This window comes from Petaurus breviceps, unplaced genomic scaffold, assembly GCF_028583685.1.
Source record: "Petaurus breviceps papuanus isolate PSGF00001 unplaced genomic scaffold, PetGlider_PUasm1.0 189, whole genome shotgun sequence".
In the NCBI taxonomy this organism is placed as follows: domain Eukaryota; kingdom Metazoa; phylum Chordata; class Mammalia; order Diprotodontia; family Petauridae; genus Petaurus; species Petaurus breviceps.
The window spans coordinates 16,290,118-16,308,975 of NW_027185809.1; the positions used below are offsets into that span (position 1 = coordinate 16,290,118).

Below are 18,858 nucleotides of genomic sequence, written 5' to 3' on the forward strand. Positions count from 1 at the left end.
GAAAACTCCTAGGAATATTATAGCCAGGTTCTGGAATTCCCAGATTAAGGAGAGAATATTACAAGCATCCAAGAAGAAACAGTTTGAATATTGTGAAAACACAATCAGGATAACACAGGATCTGGCAGCTTCTACACTGAGGGATCAAGGGGCCTGGAATAGGATATTCCAGAGGCAGAGGAGCTGGAATTAAAACCAAGAATCACCTACCCAGCAAAACCGAGTATCGTGTTTCAGGAGAAAATATGGTCATTCAGTGGAATAGAGGACTTTCAAGAATTCTTAATAAAAAAAAAACAGAGTTGAATAGAAAATTTGACATCCAGATACGAGAAGCAAGAGAAGCTTGAGAAAGTAAACAGGGAAAAGAAATCATAAGCTACTGATCAAAGTTGAACTTTTAATATTCCTACATGGAAAAATTATAATTGTAACTGATGAAACTTTTCTCAGTATGAAAATAGTTGAAGGGAACAGAAACATATATATATATATGGCTATATTGGAGGGTATACAGGCATGTGAATACATGTGTGAATCTGTGTATATATGTTTACAGGCATACATACATAGAGGGCACAGGACCAATTTAATAGGGAGGGATGATACTTAAAAGGGGAAATTAAGAGGTGAGAGAGGAATATAATGAGAGGAGATGGGGAGAGACAGAATGGGGTAAACTATCTCATAAAGAAGAGGCAAGGGTAAAGGGTTACAATGGAGGGAAAGAACGGGAAGGCAAAAGGGAATGGGGCAATCTTATTCTCACTGAATTTGGCTTGGGGAGGGAATGAAATGCACACTAAATAGGGTATCTCACCCTACAGGAGAGTAGGGGTAAGGGGATGAGAGGGGGGATGATGGAAGGGAGGGCAGGCTGGGGGTGGAGGAAGTTGGAAGCACTCACTTTTGAAAAGGGACAGGATCAAAGTAGAGAATAGAACAAGTGGGTGGTGGGATAGGAGGGAGGGAAATATAGACAGTCTTTTACAATATATCTACTAGGTTAATGTTTTGCATTAGCTACACATGTACAACTTATACTAAACTGCTTATCTTCCCAGTAAGGGTGGGTGACAAGGGAGGAAAGGAATGAATTTGGAATTCACAATTTTAAAAATCAAATATTTAAAATTATATATACATATATACTATTAATAATACTATCTTACATGTAATTGGGAAAGAAGATATACAGGCACTGAGGCATAGAGATCCACCATGCCCTACTGGAGAAGTCTAAGGGGGTATGGGAGAAGATGGGAGAGAGCAGACTGGAGGAGGGGATATCCTGTGGGACTGCTATTCTGGGGTGATGGGTAGGGAAAAAACGGGGAGAAAATTTGTAACTCAAAATCTGGTGGAAATTAACGATGTAAATCAGAAGTTAATAAAGCATTTGAAAAATGAAATAAAAAAAATAGATGTAGTTATGGTGTCAAGTTTTGATTTCTCCAAACTCTGTTTTGTTATGCAACTTAAGTAAATTAAGAGTGTTGTTATATTTCCCCCAGGCTCCTAGAATGTGAGCCCAGACCTGATGTGTTCTTATTATATTTTAATGGAGTAATGCAATAATGTTACACATAATAATGACAGGACAGAGATATACGTTTTTGTACTGTCTCAACCTCCTTTTCTAGCCAAAACATTGCTTCTTTTAGGCTGTCTAATTATCCTGATAGGAGACACTGAGGTCTTGTTGGGTTTTCCAGACGTAGGTATAATGTTGTGCTACTTCCTTAATAAACTCACGCTTCTGTATGCTAGTGGATAAAGCAACAGCAGCAGTACTTAAAGAGACCATTAAAGAAATAAGATTCACTGAGGCTCTGATGAAGGCAAAAATGAATCTCTTTGATCTGTGACAGACTTTGGCAGGATTTCTTCAAATAGGTGTAGAGTAGGTGTGGGGGCCCACTCTTCAGATAGCTGTACTGGAAGCCAAGTGAGGGGGGGGTTGATACATGGCCATAAAAGTTGTATTTGCATTATTACTAGTGATACAATGGTGTAAATAACAGGAGGAACAGGAAACCTTATATAAACCATTATGATCTTTGTATACCTTTATAATGTGCCCCAAGAGCAGAACATATGGGACAAAAACACAAGCTTTAATGTATCAGGTAGCAATTTTAGAAATATTAATGATTATATTATTCTGATGAGTCTTGTAAAGGACGAGAGGTCAGGAAGCTGCAGCCAGCTGCAGCCAGCTTCCATTGTGAATTCTGTAAAGGACCTAAAGGGATATGTAGCTGTAGACTGGACAGAGCATCATCACAGAAAATTGATGACTGATTATAATATTTGGTGCTAATGTGAAAAGTTTCACTGCCATCATGTACTTTGGTTGCTCCCCAGACGATAGAGAGTATGGGCCCCAGCTGGTAACATTAAATTCTCTTCCCATGCCATGTCAACCTTAGAAGGCCACAAAGCATTTTCTCCAATGTGTCTCAATGTTTGCCCATCGGGAGCCAGAGTAAACACGGTTCCTGTTCAGGGTGGTGGGGCATCACTGGTAGGTTGTTCCACCTTTTTTGCAGGGGCTATAGAGCAAGCTGCTAATGCCTGTGTATATGTTTCTGCATGAATCAACCACAGTTGTTTTTCCATTTCACACAATACTTGTTAGAGCTAATATTTTTTGTAACACAAAAGGGAGGATACACAGAACACCCATTATATTTGTATGGCGTTCCTTCATTGTCTAGATTTACTCCCTCTGGGAGCTTGGAGTGAGGTATCCATTTAGTATCATTAACATATACCAGAGGAAGTTTGTCAAGCCAAGTAAGGGCCTATATAGAGGGTGGCTTTTGGATCACAGCCCAATATGTATCTGCTTGGACTCCTACCACCAGGGTGATGATGGTACACATTGTGATAAGAAGATTAGGGGCAGTCTTAGGGAGGCACACTACCTCAGTCACTTGTTCTGCCATCTGTACTTTCTTCTTGACTTGACCCCAGGTCATCAGGGTCACCTCTTGAGTTTTTGTTGATGTTCTGACTCTCTGTGCTTGTAATGGGAATGTAAATTTTAAAGATCTTCCCTGCCCCTAGGCTAAAGTGCCCCTGGAGCCTGGGGTGGGAGGCTTGTTTTTCAACAGATACTTCTTGATTGGCCAGTGGGTCCAAAAGGTTGTTACATTCTCTGAGCCAGGAGAAGGCTATATAAGCCCTGATGTGAGGCTTTGTTTTGGGACTCACTTTGAGAAGTGTTCTGTGATTTGATCTGTATTCTGGGAAGCCGTTGTCCAGAGCCCCCCCGGCTTTGAAAAACCCAGATGTTGAAACCCAGCTGTTGATTGGGTATGGATGTAATGGTTGGACAGTTTGAAATCTGTCTACTTGATCTGTTTTTGTCTTGATAATTCTGTCTGTATATTTTGAAGTTCGGGGTGCTGACCTTTTTCCCCTGAACTAGGTGAACGATACATATTTGACTAATTAAAGTAAGCTTGTTAACCCATTTTGAGTTGCTTTCCTTTAACAAAGCAGATCCAAGAACCTGTTTGAGCAACCACCCTGGGGACGCTGGGGTGCTTGCTGCTACAATGCTCCATCATCACCAAAGGAGAGGTCCTTGAATTGTCTGCTGATCAGATCCCCGTTCATGGAACAGTTTGATGTTTCCCAATGGTACTTACTCTGTTCTAGCACCTGTGGATATACAAACATATCCTCTACCCCATGTAAGTAATTCCACAGGGCTTTCCCATGATTATGAGTTTAGTGGAGTCAAGCTGTGGTCACCTGGTTATGCACACATGCCCATTTCTTTGATCTGCTCTTTGTTTTACTGATGTAATCATTTAGAGATATACATTTTCCCCTAACTACTGCTTTGATTGCACCCAAAAAAATGTATCATGTCATTTCATTATCATTTAATGAAATTTTAAAAATTTGTTCGAGTTACCCATTTTTAAGTTATTTAGTTTTCAATTAATTTTAATCTATCCTTCAAAGTCCCCTTAATGAATATAATTTGATTGCATTATTATCAGAAAAGAAGCCTTTAATATTTCTGCTCTTATGCATTTGTTTGTATGCCCTGATACATGGTCAATTTTTGTGACTATCATGCATAGCTAAGGTATTGGTATATTTCTTTCTATTCCCACTTAATAGTTTCCAGAAGTCTATATCTAACTTTTCTAAAATTGCATTTACCTAGTTGACTTCTTTCTTCTTTGTTTTATGTTTAGATTTATTTCAGTCTGGAAGGGTTAAGTTGTAGCTTTGTTGTATTTCCTTCTATAATTCACTTAATTTTTCCTCTAAGAATTTAGGTGCTATTTTTCCCCTCTCTCTTTTTTTTCAGAACATGACTATTATGGAAATTTGTTTTGCATAACATCATAGTTGTAAAGGGTTTTGCATTTATTGCCTTCTCAATTAGTAGGGGAGGGGGAGAGGGGAGAGAGAACATGGAACTGAAAACACAAATTCTTTTTTTTCTTTATTTATTTTTAGTTTTCAGCATTCATTTCTACAAGATCGTGATTTACAAATTTTTCTCCCTGTCTCTCCCCTACCCCAGAATAGCGAGCCTACTGAATACTCCTTCCCCCAATCAGTTCTTTCTTATATCCGTCCCCATCCCTTCCCCTAACTTTCTAGTAGGGCAAGATGAATTTCTTTCCTTTTTTTTTTTTTTTTTTTGCTTTTTGAAGGAAGGAAGGTTGGGCAGTTGGGGTTAAGTGACTTGCCCAAGGTCACACATCTAGTAAGTGTTAAGTGTCTGAGGCCAGATTTGAACTCAGGTCCTCCTGATTCCAGGGCCAGTGCTCTATTCACTGTGCCACCTAGCTGTCCCAACAAGAAGAATTTCTATACCCCAGTGCCTGTATATCTCATTTCCCAGTTGCATGTAACGTGAATTAACATTTGTTTTTTGAAACTTTGTATTCCAGACTCGCCCTTCTTCCCTCCTCACCCACCCCCACTGGGAAGACAAGCAATTCAACATAGTTGCACATGTGTAGTTATGCAAAACATTTCCATGGTAGTAATATTGTGAAAGACTTAACTATATTTTCCTCCATCCTATCCTACCCCCCACTTTTTCTGTTTTCTACTTTGAGCCTGTCCCATTTCAAAAGTGTTTGTTTCTAACTATGCTCTCCCCCAGTCTGCCTTCCCTTCTATACCCCCCCCCCCCATTCCCTAACCCCCTGCTTTCCTGCAGGGAAAGATACCCAATTGAATGTGTATATTATTCCCTCCTTAAGCCAAATTCAATGAGAGTAAGGTTGACCCATTCCCTTTCACCTTCCTGTTCTTCCCCTCCATTGTAACAGTTTTCTCTTGACTCTTTTATATGAGATAATCTACCCCAAATCTCTCTCTCCCTTTCTCCTCCCAATATATTCCTCTCTCACCTCTTAATTTTATTTTTTAGATATTGTCCATTCATATTCAACCCATCCCGTGCCCTTTGTCTATGTATACATGTACACACATATGCACACACACATATATTTGTACACACATATACCCTCCTATACAAACATATGTATTCCCTTCGACTATCCTCATATTGAGAAAAGTCTCATAAGTTACAATGATCGATTTTCCATGTAGGAATGTAAATAGTTCAACTTTAATAAGTTCCTTATGATTTATTTTTCCTGTTTGCCTTCTCATGCTCCTCTTGCTTCTTGTATTCGAAAGTCAAATTTTCTGTTTAGCTCTAGTTTTTTCATCAAGAATGCCTGAAAGTCTTCTATTTCATTGAATGACCATATTTTCCCCTGAAGCATTATAATACTCAGTTTTTCTGGGTAGGTGATTCTTGGTTTTAATCCTAGCTCCAGATCTCCAGAATATCATATTCCAAGCCCTTTGATCCCTTAATGTAGAAGCTGCTAGGTCTTGTGTTATCCTGATTATGTTTCCACAATACACAAATTGTTTCTTCCTGACTGGTTTTTCCAATGAGATATTTTACATTTTTATATTTTTCAGATGGAAAAGGAATTTCAAAAACTCACTGAAGAGAATAACTCCTTCAAAATTAGATTGGAGCAATTGGAAGTTAATGACTTTATCAGAAATCAAGATGCTATAAAACAAATTTGTTTAGAGTCATTTTTTATAAGTATTGGAAGTGGTTGGAGCCAGAGCCCATGCCAAGTTTGTGCTTTTATCCTGCCATCTTGATTGTACCTTTCTTTTTTTAAACCGAAAAGGAATTTCAAAAACTCACTGAGGAGAATAATTCCTTCAAAATTAGATTGCAGCAAATGGAAGCTAATGACTTTATGAGAAATCAAGATACTTGGAAAACAGATCCAAGAGAGATAATTTAAAAATTACTGTACTACCTGAAAACCACGAACAAAAAAGAGCCTAGACAACATCTTTCAAGAAATTATCAAGCAAAATTGTCCCAATATTCTGGAACCAGAAGGCAAAATAGAAATTGAAAGAATTCACCAATTGCCTTTTGAAAAAGATCCCAAAAATAAAACTCCTAGGAATGTTATAGCCACATTCCAGAGTTCCCAGGTCATGGAGAAAATACTGTAAGCAGTCAGGAAAAAACAATTTGTGTATTGTGGAAACACAATCAGGATAACATAAGACCTAGCAGCTTCTACACTAAGGAATTGAAGGGCTTAGAATACGATATTCTGGAGGTCAAAGGAGCTAGGATTAAAACCAAGAATCACCTACCCAGAAAAACTGAGTATAATGTTTCAGGGGGAAATATGGTCACTCAATGAAATAGAGGACTTTCAAGTATTCTTGAAGAAAAAACCAGAGCTGAACAGAAAATTTGACTTTCAAATACAAGAAGCAAGAGAAGCATAAGAAGGTAAAGAGGGAAAAGAAATCATAAGGCACTTATTAAAGTTGAACTGTTTACATTCCTACATGGAAAAACAATAATTGTAACTCATGACTTAATTTTATTTTTTATATATCATCCTTCCCTATTCAACTGATCCTGTGCCCTCTATGTATACATATACACACATATGCACACACTCACATATATATTTATACACACATACACCCTCCTATACATATATGTATATATACATGTATATATACATATATGTATATATACATGTATATATACATATATATTCCCTTCAACTATCCTCATACTGAGAAAAGTCTTATGAGTTACAATCATCATTTTCCATGTAGGAATGTAGATAGTTCAACTTTCATAAGTTCCTTATTATTTCTTTTTCTTGTTTACCTTCTCATGCTTCTCTTGCTTCTTGTATTTGAAAGTCAAATTTTCTGTCCAGCTCTGGTTTTTTCATAAAGAATGCTTGAAAATCCTCTATTTCATTGAATGACCATATTTTTCCCTGAAGCATTATACACATTTTTGCTGGGTAGGTGATTCTTGGTTTTAATCCTAGCTCCAGATCTCTGGAATATCCTTAACAAAAATAATTTCATTTTACCCTCAGAACAACCCTAGGAAGTAGATGCTATTATTGTTCGCATTTTGCCAATAAGGAAACTGAGGCAGATGGAGGTTAAATGGCTTGTTCGGGGTTACAGTAAATGTCTGAAGTCGGACTTGAATTCTGGTCTTCCTCATCTTGAGTCCAGGATTCTGTACACTGTGTCACTTAGCTGCCCTAGCCTTTCTCTCTTCTTTCCATTTAGTGATAACCTCTATCATCCATTTCCTGTCAAGGAAAAAGGAAAACCAGGATAGCATAGTGCAGCAGAAAGCATGGAATATGGAGTCAGAGGACCTGGGTTAAAATCCCAATTCTGCTACTTGGTATCTGGCAGATTTTGGAAAAGTCTATCAACCTCTGTATTTTCTCATCTGTAAAACAAGGAGATTGGATTAGATGACTCTTCCCACCTCTCAATATATGTGCCTATTGCAGCATGATATAACAAAGATATGTCTTTCATAGCATGAACATTTATTGAGAATAGCTGAAGGATGGATTCCTATAATTCTGGTTTAGCCTGTGACTTGGAATCACAGAGTGGAATGGAATCAATTATAGGTAATCTATACAAATTTCTACTTCATATAAGAAAGGATTCCTTTTATAAAATTTCTAGCAGATGGTTACTCAGTTTCAGCTTAAATACTTCTACTAGCAAAGAACACAATACTTCATATAATAGTCCATTGCATTTTTAGGAGATACTATCACTAAGTTCTTCCTTACATTGAACCGAAAGATGCCTTCCTGAAATTTCCACACATTGGTCCTACACGACTTTTTCTGCCAAAGCTAAAGAAAATAAGTCTAATTACTCTTTTAGATAATAATCCTTCAAATTTTTTAAGATAGTTATCATGCTCCCTTGTGGATTGAATTATCAAAATTAGAGAATGTCAGAGAGATGTGTGACAAAAAAAAATCAGTCATGTAGAGAAAGAGTGAAATAAGCAGTGGACAACCCCTGTACTCCATTGATACCCAACTCAATGTCAAAAGATGGTATAGCTTTCAGAAGACCTAACCAGGTCTTCTTATATATAACAGAATAAATCGATGTAAGTAACATGATTTAAAAGATAGTGGAGTGGGGAGGGAGAGGAGGCACAGTAAAGATGGCAAAGAGATAGGAAACACTGTGTTGGTTCCCCTCCACAAACTCCTCCAAGAAGACCTAGAAAATTTAAACCCTGATGGGGATCAAATCCTTGTGGGGAAGCCCATAAAAAGTCACAGTGAATCATTTGTTCAGCCCTGCTCACCATAGGGTAGAAAACTGGGAGATCTCAAGACACTGGAGACAGAGTTGGGGCAGGATTATGCTGGGCAGAACACTTCAGGGTCCAGGAAGAGAGTCCTTCAGAAAAAAAAGTCCTAGACCATACTGGGGCTCCACCAGACTCATACCAGGGCACTATGACAGGGTCAGGTGCCAATTGGCAGATTTGTTACCCACTCCTCAGTTTTGAGTCACAAATCCAGGATGGAGTGAGAGCATCCAAGAACAAAGGTGGCAATACCAAGGAGGGAGACTCTGGGCTTTGTATAGAGAAAGGAGGAAGTTCAGAAGCCAGAAGCAGCAGCAGTAGCAGCAGCAGTGGTATAACTCAGACCCCAAGCTCAGAGCAGGGTCTCACTTCCAACATATTGTCTAGTCTGCAGAGGAATAACCAAGGTAGGAATCCCAGGTCAAAGGAGAGCTTTGTAATTCAGCTACTCTGAACAAACAGAGCTTTTCAGCTGGCTGAGAGGGGCAGAATCTAGCAGCAATCTAGGCTTGCAAGGACCCAAATCTAGGATGGGAACTTGCACGGGTCAGATCAGGGGGCAGAAATCAGACTTTGCCCTGGATCAGACCAATTTGGAAGTGCTGAAAGCTTGCATGTCCTCAGTCTGTCCCCAAAATCCTGAAATAAAAAAAACACTCCATACCCCAAGAAAGCAGCAATAGGACCCGTCCAAATGTTGCCTCCAAAAGTATGGCAGAACTCAGTCTTAATATCTGAAGTCAAGAAGTAACCTGGAAAAATGAACAAATGAAAAAGAATCCCACTATAATGAGTTAGTATGGTGGCAGAGATACTAATACACCAAAAGAAGAAAATGACTCCAAAACAATTACAAGCAGTGTCTCAAAAAAAGACATAGCTTGGGCTTAAATTCAACCAGAATTACTAGAAAAAATGAAGCAAACCCTAGGTGGTGCAGAGGCCTGGATGCCACAGCACCGTGCAGAGGCCTAATCAACATGGCAGCAAGTTGACCCATCAACCACAAGGGCCAGTGCCTAACAACAAGGGGCTGGGACTCGAAGGAGCAGGGTAAGAGTAAAATGCAGGGCCTCTGGCAGGAGCAGCAGCTACACCTGGGATAACCAATCCACAGCCCAGAAATTTAAAAAGCCCCTATCTGGACCTCCAGGAACGAGGATGGCAGAGTGAACTCTGGCTGCTCCAATCCCCCCCCCTGACCCTGAAAACAGTAATTATTGCCACAGGGCAAAACCCTCTACAGTAAAGGCTTGGGAACCCTAGAGGAAGGGTGTGGCTAGGACCCTGCCTCAAAATGGGTAAAAAGAAGACTGCAAAGACAAAGACTCTGGAGACTTACTATACTGAGAAACCAAATTCAGAGGGGAACAGTGTTGACTCCACACCCACAGCTGAAGCCTCAACAGGGAACTGGTCTCAAGCACAGAAAGCATTCTTAGATGAGCTCAAAAGGAACTTTGAAAACCAAATGAGAGAGATAGAAGATAAAATGAATAATTCTTTTAAAATCAAAATTACAAAATTAGAAAAGCATTACAATAAAGAAAATAGCTCCTTAAAAAGAAAAGTATATGATATGGAAAAGGAGTTCCAAAAACTAACCAAGGAAAATAATTCGCTAAAAACTAGAATCAACCAAAGTGAAGCAAATAACTCTATGAGGAATTAGTCAAATAAAACATCAAGAATGAAAAATTAGAAAAAGAGGTAAAATATCTCAATGGAAAAATAACTGACCTGGAAAACAGATCCAGGAGAGATAATCTGAGAATCATAGGCCTACCAGAAAATCATGATGAAAAAATGAGCCTGGACAACATCTTCCAAGAGCTCATCAAGGAAAACTGCCCTGAGATCGAAAGAATCCACCAGACACCTCCTAAAAGAGATCCCAAATTGAAAAGTCCTCGAAATGTTGTGGCCAAACTCCAGAACTACCAGGTAAAGAAGAAAATACTTCAAGCAGCCAGGAAGAAACAATTCAAATATCGTGGAACCACAGTGAGGATCGCACAGGACTTGACAGCCTCTACACTGAAAGATGAGAGGAAGTGGAATAAAATTTTTTGCAAGGCAAAAGAGCTCAGGTTACAACCAAGCATCACCTACCCAGCAAAACTGAACATATTCTTCCAGGAAAGGAGATGGTCATTCAACAATATAATGGATTTCCAGACCTTTCTGATGAAAAAGCCAGAGATCAATGGAAAACTCAGCCTTCAATTATGAGACACAAGAGAGACATAGAAAGATAAACAAGGAAAACACACACTCTGTTATTTAATAAGAGGAAACTGTTTATAGACAAGTAGAGGGTATGAGTATAAATTACCAAAAAATGATGATTATAAAAACCTTATTAAGGGCCACAAAGGGACTGCAATGGAAGTAGAGGAATGAATGAAGTGGAAAAGGGTAATGCTTTTATGCCACACAAAGAGGCACAAAAACAATATGGCAGAGGGGAAGAAAGGAGGGAGATGAGTATTATATGAGCTTTTCCCTCATTGGTTCTGGTGCAAGGAGGGTAAAACACAACCAGTTAAGCATAGGACTCTATGGAGAAGAGACACAAAACGTATAATAATAGAGAGAAAGAGGGGAGGGAGAGGAGCTTTGTATGAGATCTGTTCCTGTCAATCTTGGTTTGAAGAAGAAATAACATACTATATTAAGTATAAAAATCTATCATATCCTACAGACAATAGGAGGGGGAAGGGCTAAAAAAGGGAGGGGGTGTTTAGAAGGGAGGGAAGAAGGAAGGGAGAAGGGGAGGAAAAGGGAGGGGGGATGATAAGAAGGGAATACTGAGGGAAGCAGTGGTCAAAAGGAAAACTATTAAGGAGGGGAAGGGAGAAGGGGAGGGAATAGGATAGAGGGAAAGAGACAGATAGTAATCATAACTGTGAACATGAATGGGATGAACTCTCCCATAAAATGGGGACAAATAGCAGAATGGATTAAAAACCATAATCCTACAATACGCTGTTTATAAGAAACACATCTGAAACAGGGATACACACAGGGTAAAGGTAAAAGGCTGGAGTAAAATATATCATGCCTCAGCTAAAGTAAAAAAAGCAGGGGTAGTAATCCTTATCTCAGATAAAGCAAAAGCAAAAATTGATCTAATTAAAAGAGATAAGGAAGGAAACTATATCCTGCTAAAAGGCACCATCAAGAATGAAGGAGTATTAGGGGCAGCCAGGTGGCTCAGTGAGTAAGAGCACCGGCTCCAGTGTCAGGATGACCTGGGGATCAAATCCGGGCTCAGATACTTAGCACCACACCCAGAAATAACTGGCCGTGTATCCTTGAGCAAGTTACTTAACCCCAATTGCTTAAAAAAAAAAAAGAATGAAGGAATATCATTACTTAACATATATACACCAAGTAGCATAGCATCCAAATTCCTGGAGGAGAAGGTAAGGGAATTAGAGGAAGAAATAGCAAACTATACTAGTGGGGGACTTGGGGTATATATACACATTTCTATTCCCTTCAACTAGTCTCATACTGAGAAAAGTTTCATAAGTTACAATTGTTGTTTTTCCATGTAGGGATGTAAATAGTTCAACTTTGATAAGTTCCTTATGATTTCTTTTCCCTGTTTACCTTCTCATGCTTCTCTTGCTTCTTGTATCTGAATGTCAAATTTTCTATTCAACTATGTTTTTTTTTTCATCAAGAACACTTGAAAGTCCTCTATTCCACAGAATAACCATATTTTCCCCTGAAACATCATACTCAGTTTTGCTGGGTAGGTGATTGTTGGTTTTAATCCCAGCTCTTTTGACCTCTGGAATATCATATTCCAATTCCCTCAATGTAGAAGCTGCCAGATCCTATGTTATCCTGATTGTGTTTCCACAATATTCAAATTGTTTCTTCCTGGCTGCTTGTAATATTTTCTCCTTGATCTGGGAATTCCAGAACCTGGCTATAATATTCCTAGGAGTATTCTTTTGGGTTTCTTTTTCAGGAGGTGATTGGTGGATTCTTTCAACCTCTATTTTGCCCTCTGGTTCTAAAACATCAGGGTAATTTTCATTGAGAAGTTTTTGAAGGATGATTTCTAGGTCCTTTTTTTGATCATGGCCTTCAGGTAGTCCAATAATTTTAAAATTATCTCTCCTGCATCTATTTTCCAGGTCAGTAGTTTTTCCAATGAGATATTTCACATTGCCTTCTATTCTTTCATTTGTTTGGAACTGTTTAATAGTATCTTGATGTCTCATAAAGTTACTAGCTTCCATTTGCTCCAATCTAATTCCCTTCAGTGAGCTTTTGAGATTCTTTTTCCATCTGGCAAATTCAGCTTTTTAAGGCATTCTTCTCCTCATTGCCTTTTTGAGCCTCTTTTGCCATTTGAGTTAGTCTATTTTTTAAGGTGTTATTTTCTTCAGTCAGGTTGTTGACTCGGTTTTCATGATTGTCTTGCATCATTCTCATTTCTCTTCCCAATTTTCCCTCCACTTCTCTTATTTCGTTTTCAAAATCCTTCTTAAGTTCCTCTATGGCCTGTAAGCAATTCATATTTTTCTTGGAAGCTTTTGCAGGAGTTCTGACTTCACTGTCTTCCTTCTGTTCCATGCTTTGATCCTTTTTGTCCCCAAAATAGGAGTGTAAAGTTGAGTTGCTCTGTTTACTTTGCTCCCCTAGTTTGCTCATGTTGCCGCTTAATTACTTGACTTTTGGGCTTTTTGCCACAGTAGGACTCTGCTACCAGACAGGGGAGCTTTGTACTGAATGCTGGGGTTTTCTCAGCTGCCAAAGATATTAGCTGGGTGTCCTCTCTGAAGCCTCCACTCACTCTGGCAAACTGGTCACACACCTCAGGACTTCCACCCTAGAGCACAATTCAGATCCAAGCAGGTTAAAGCAATAGCGATTATCCCTTAGACTGGTCCCTTGGTGCTCCTGCAGACCGCAGACCAGAAGCTGCAGCTGCCATGTGGCTGTGGCTGCAGGGCTGCTATGCGTCAGCAGCTTCTTGCCCCGGGCACAGAGGCCTACCGCACTCCCAACTACTGGATCCCAAAGTCCACCACTGACATCTCATTGTGTCCTTAGCATCTATGTGTTGATAATTCTGGAAACTGCCACAGCTGCTGGTGATCTGAAGTCCCTCCAGCCAGTGGATGTTTAGGTCCACCCTGGGGCTAAAAACTCCAGCTTTGTGGGGCTGGGGTTGGCTCCCAGAGCACTGTGCTGGCCACTTGCTGCCAGCCTGTCCTCAGTGGGAGGTTAGCTTTTCTGTGTCATTTTGTGGGTTCTGTAGCTCCAAAGTTTGTTCAGAGTCACCTTTTACATGAATTGGAGGAGGTGACAGCTGGAGCCCTGCAGTAATCCTGTTCCTACTCTGCTATCTTGACTCTGCCCTCTTGACTTTTCATTTACCCACATTGTTTAGGGGTATTCCTGATCATGAACCCTAGTGTTCCAGAATTTAAATCAGCTATCTTCTTCACCTATGCAGATGTAAATGTATGTGTATATACATAAATACATATATATGTGTATTTGCATACACACACACATATATGTGTGTGTGTGCATTACTGGAATATTAATGGAAACAGGCTATTCCATCAAAGGAGTTAATTGAAAGGAGGATAAAAGAATTGCCCAGAAGCCATAGTAGGGACAGGAAGAGAGAAAGCTAATGCTATGAATAAGAAAGCACCAAATAAGGGGAAAAAAAACAGAAAGAAATGAGAGAGAAATCATCTTCAGGAAAGGGTTGGGGGGAGGGGACAGAAAAGGAAAAAAGCGAAACCAGGATGTCTTGAAAAGAAAATATTAATGCAGAGCAGATAGCAAGTTAGATTAATCTTGATAGAGTAGGGGTGGGGGGTGGGGGAAAGTGAGAGGAAGATTGCACAATATAAATCACACAGAAGTCACTTGTTTTTAGACATCAGGATTGTGGATTACAGTAAGCAGAATAAGCTCTGAAAATCCTTATCCCAACTCCCCTTCTCATATGAGTTGGGTTCCTTAAATAAGTCTACATCTTTTCTTCAAGGTTCTAAAAGTTCTCTTGAGGAGTCAGAGTGATGGTGAATGTCCCAGTACCATTTAGGTTCTAGTTTTTCTATTCTCCCCATTATTTTTGCTGCGGAGGCCATAAATTATATTCTGACAATACTCATTTCTCTTTTGAACCATTCAAGTCACAACAAGTTGTGTTTCCATGTTCTTACATTCCATACAATCTTCTGTCTTATCAAGTGTTGGATCATTTTCCTTTGTTTTGCTGTATTTATTTACAGATGTCTGAGTTTGTTTACTGGATCTAGAGGTCATATTTCCTTCTCTTGCTAATGTTTTCCCTGCTGATTTATCTGTTAATGTTCAAGGTCTGAGTTTTCTTCTTCCTTAGATCTGACCTGTGGTAGAACACCCCAAGCTCGTATTGGTCTGGTCAGTCACAGTCAGACACATAGAAACTTGACTTTAGCATAGTGATATCATTTTAGTCCTCTTCAAGAACAAAGGACAACAACCAACCAATCAACTAATTAACACTTAATTAGCTTTTACAAAGGGATATTTACTGAGACGATAATAGCAAGAACAGAAATGCAAATCATTCCATCCTAATACCTGGGGCCACATTCCACTCTCTACCACCTCAGTCCCAGTTTGAGAAGCAAATTGTCTCTTCAATTCTGTTTTGTTAAATGCTTCAAATGTCTCTTTATTATTGAATGCTCATCTTTTTTCATTTATAATTAAACTTAGATTTGCAGGGTAGATGACCCTGGAATGTATCCTAAGCTCTACTGCTCTTTGGAACACGTTATTCCATTCCCTCCTATACCCTCTGGTGGGTACAGAATAGTCTTGTGTTATTTGAATTTCCTTTTCCTTGTATTTGAAGGCCTTCCTCCTGATTGCTTGTAGAACTTATTTATGAATTGAACTGTTAAATAATCACTATGTCTCTTGGAGTCTGAAGTCTTGTTTGTTTCTTTCAATTGGTATTTCATTTTCTATGTTAAGAAGTTCTGGGTAGTTCTCTTCTATTATTTCCTACATTGTGATATTGAAGTTTTTTGTCCTACCATGTCCTTCTGGGAGACCTATGATCTTTAGGTTGTCTCTACACAGCCTCTCTTAGAGATCAGTGTGTTTTGTTTGCATAGTGAGAATATTCTTTAAGAAGTTGAGGGGGTTTTTTGTTTTGTTTTGTTTTTTGCTTCTCTTCCAGATTGTCCTTCACTTCTGTGCACACATTTGCATTCCCAATATATTGCTCTCTTTTTTGTTTATTTGGTGAGACTTGCCATTGTAGATTCTAATTTTCCTATTCTCCCCACTATGTTTGCTGTGGAGACCATAAATTATATTTTCACAATACCTGTTTCTCTTTTGAACCATTCAAGTCACAATAAGTTGTGTTTCTATGTTCTCACATTCCATACAATTTTCTGTCTTATCAATTGTTGGATCATTTTCCTTTGTTTTTGCAGTATTTATTTACAGTTGTCTGAATTTGTTTACTAGATCTAGATGTCATATTTCCTTCTCTTGCTAATGTTTTCCCTGCTGATTTATCTGTTAATATTTGAAGTCTGAGTTTTCTTCTTCCTGAGATCTTTGGTAATTTCAGTCTTTTTTTTCTCCTGATACTCTCTATTCACTTTCTGACTATGATGATGGTTTTCTTAGGGGCTCCATCTCAAAACCTCTCACACTAGGCAATTCATGGTTCACCAGTCTAGTTCTCTGTCCCAAGTGACTTTTGGATATTCAGAACTGGCCCCAGCTGGATGCTATGCTCTTTCTTTCAGGCTTAGTGGAGTGCCTCCTCCCCATCTGGTGTCTGGTATCCTGTCCTGCTTCCCCAGTTTCTAAGTTCACTGGAAGTTCAGAGATCTGCCACACTGGTGCTGCCAAATAGGGTTCTGCACCCCATGTTGTATTTAGAACCCAAAGTCAGGAATTTTGTACTGAGATCTTTGAAAGATTTATGAAGTTATGAAAAACTGGAAATGGAGATGAGAAAGAAGCTTCTAGCTGGGGCCTAAGCATCTCCAAATGCAGCAGTTCCCTATATGTAGCAATGGCCACAATTAGAACAACACACTACTTTTCAAATTCCTCATTTTTTTTTTAAGCAATAGGGGTTAAATAACTTGCTCAAGGTTACACGGCCAGTTATTTCTGGGTCCTCTTATTTCTTTACACGGGAGAAGTTAGAGCCGAAAGTCAAGGGAATATTGTAACAGCACTACGATCTTTCAGTGACCAAAGGTTTGAAGCAATAAAATTTCCTTCCCTGCCCCAGCCCCCACCAGCTTAACTAAACTTCTGAATATATTATGTAATATTGGATGCAGCTCCAAGAACTGCTTACTCATTCCCTTCATGCTGATGAAGGCTCCTGGCTTCCTTCAAGCCAGTGAGAAAGCAGATGCTGCCCAAATGTACAAGCTGCATCTGGGTAGATGCTTTTTCTACTAATGATTTGGGATGGAATTGGTTATTTGATTACTGTTAGAGAGGGGATGCAAAATGAAGGACAGGAAGAGTCAAAGTTTTAGAGCCCAAGGGAATTCATTTGAAACTTTAGTTGGATAACACAAAGGGTCATACTTTCTTTCCTAGTGCAATAGATCTTTGCTAAGAACTAATCAGGAAGAGAAAGAAGGCAAAAATAAATTCATGGGACGAGTTAAGTCAGAAACCAGGCCTTTTGTGTGTCTTCTGTAAGACAGGGATAAGATCTGGGATCAAAGAATGTGGAGCCAGAGGATTCTACACTGCTCTAAAGTGCCTGAAGGGAGACTTCTTCCCAACTTTGGCTCAAAGGATTAAGAATAATAGTGCTTATTTGGGACTAGTGCTCTTATGATGACTGAGATATGATTTAATAAGGTTGAGCAAAGATATAGTCCATTTTACATAACAGATGCATTTCTAAAAATTAACTGTAAATCAAATTTTAAATGCACTAGAGGCTTTTTAAAAGAAACTTGTGGTAAATCTTTCTCCAAAGTAAAAGATCATTTAGTAAAAACAAATCATCATTCCCTAATTTATGAGTTAGGCAAATTAAGATTTCTATTTTCTATTTTTTTAAACTGAGGTATACCTGGTTGATTTTTAGGCTGTGATTAAATACTTTTGGGTTTTTTTTTTAATCTCAGGCTGCTTCCTTTTTTTTTTTAATCATAATATAAAAATCAAGCAATGGGTTTACTTCAGTTTAAGAAAAATAAGCCACCAATAATCTAAGTTTTTCCTATTCATAAATTGTAGTTATAAAGGTTGCATAGATTCCTGAAATAAATAGCTGGTTAGCCAATGGTCAGAGTGAGCCACAGAAGGTAGAGTTGGAGCAGAAATTTTTTTTTTGAATAAAAGGTAAGAATTTAAGACAAAAGAAAAATGAACCCTATTGGGTGGGTGGAGGAAACTCTAGAGACCCCAAAGAAACCTTTAGTTAAAATACCTTTGATTATGAAAAGGGATTGGGAAATGAAATTTTGGCTGACAACCAAGGAAAAGATCTGTGGGTTTTTTTTTAAACCATTAACCATAGAGAGATGAAGAAGTCCAAGCCTAAGAAAAACAAAGAGAAGAAGATAGTGAGTGGTGAAAAGGCCATCTTCTTAGACCACTAGAGAGGCACTTCAACCCCTTCCTCCAAGTTCCATCTTCTCCCTGTTTGTGCTCAGCTATATAAATGGTTCAGTACATAGCCATCATTTCCAGACTACTGCTTCTCCTAGGCAGTGAGCTAGCAAGAGAAATCAAGTCTTTTAAAAACCCTCTACTTCTGTGCACAAACGACCAGAGAATTGACATTTGGGAGATTGGACTGATGTCCCAGGGCAGAGCGTTGTTTTCAGAAAACAATTTTGTTCAGACGTTGGTCTTGTCTTGCTCTTTGGAAACCACCCCCAATGCATGTGCTTTTGGTTAAGCATTCCATGACAAACGCAGCTCTGTGCTGAAAGCCTGAGAGGAGGCAGTAAAAACTCAGCCAAGATCAAGCTAAGATGCAGGGTTTGGGGTGTGGAACGTGACAGATAAGATAACATGGAGATAAGCTTTTTCAAAACCTAACCCCCAAATCACATCATTTGTGCTCTTTTCCTGAGCCAACTCCAATCATGTTGCAA

The 18,858-nt window shown here is 38.9% G+C and overlaps 1 pseudogene; it reads right to left on the reverse strand.

The window, feature by feature from the left end:
* Positions 1–1,669: 1,669 nt before the first annotated feature.
* LOC138164146 (endogenous retrovirus group K member 13-1 Env polyprotein-like) lies at positions 1,670–2,421 on the reverse strand (annotated as a pseudogene).
* Between the last annotated feature and the right edge of the window lie 16,437 nt (positions 2,422–18,858).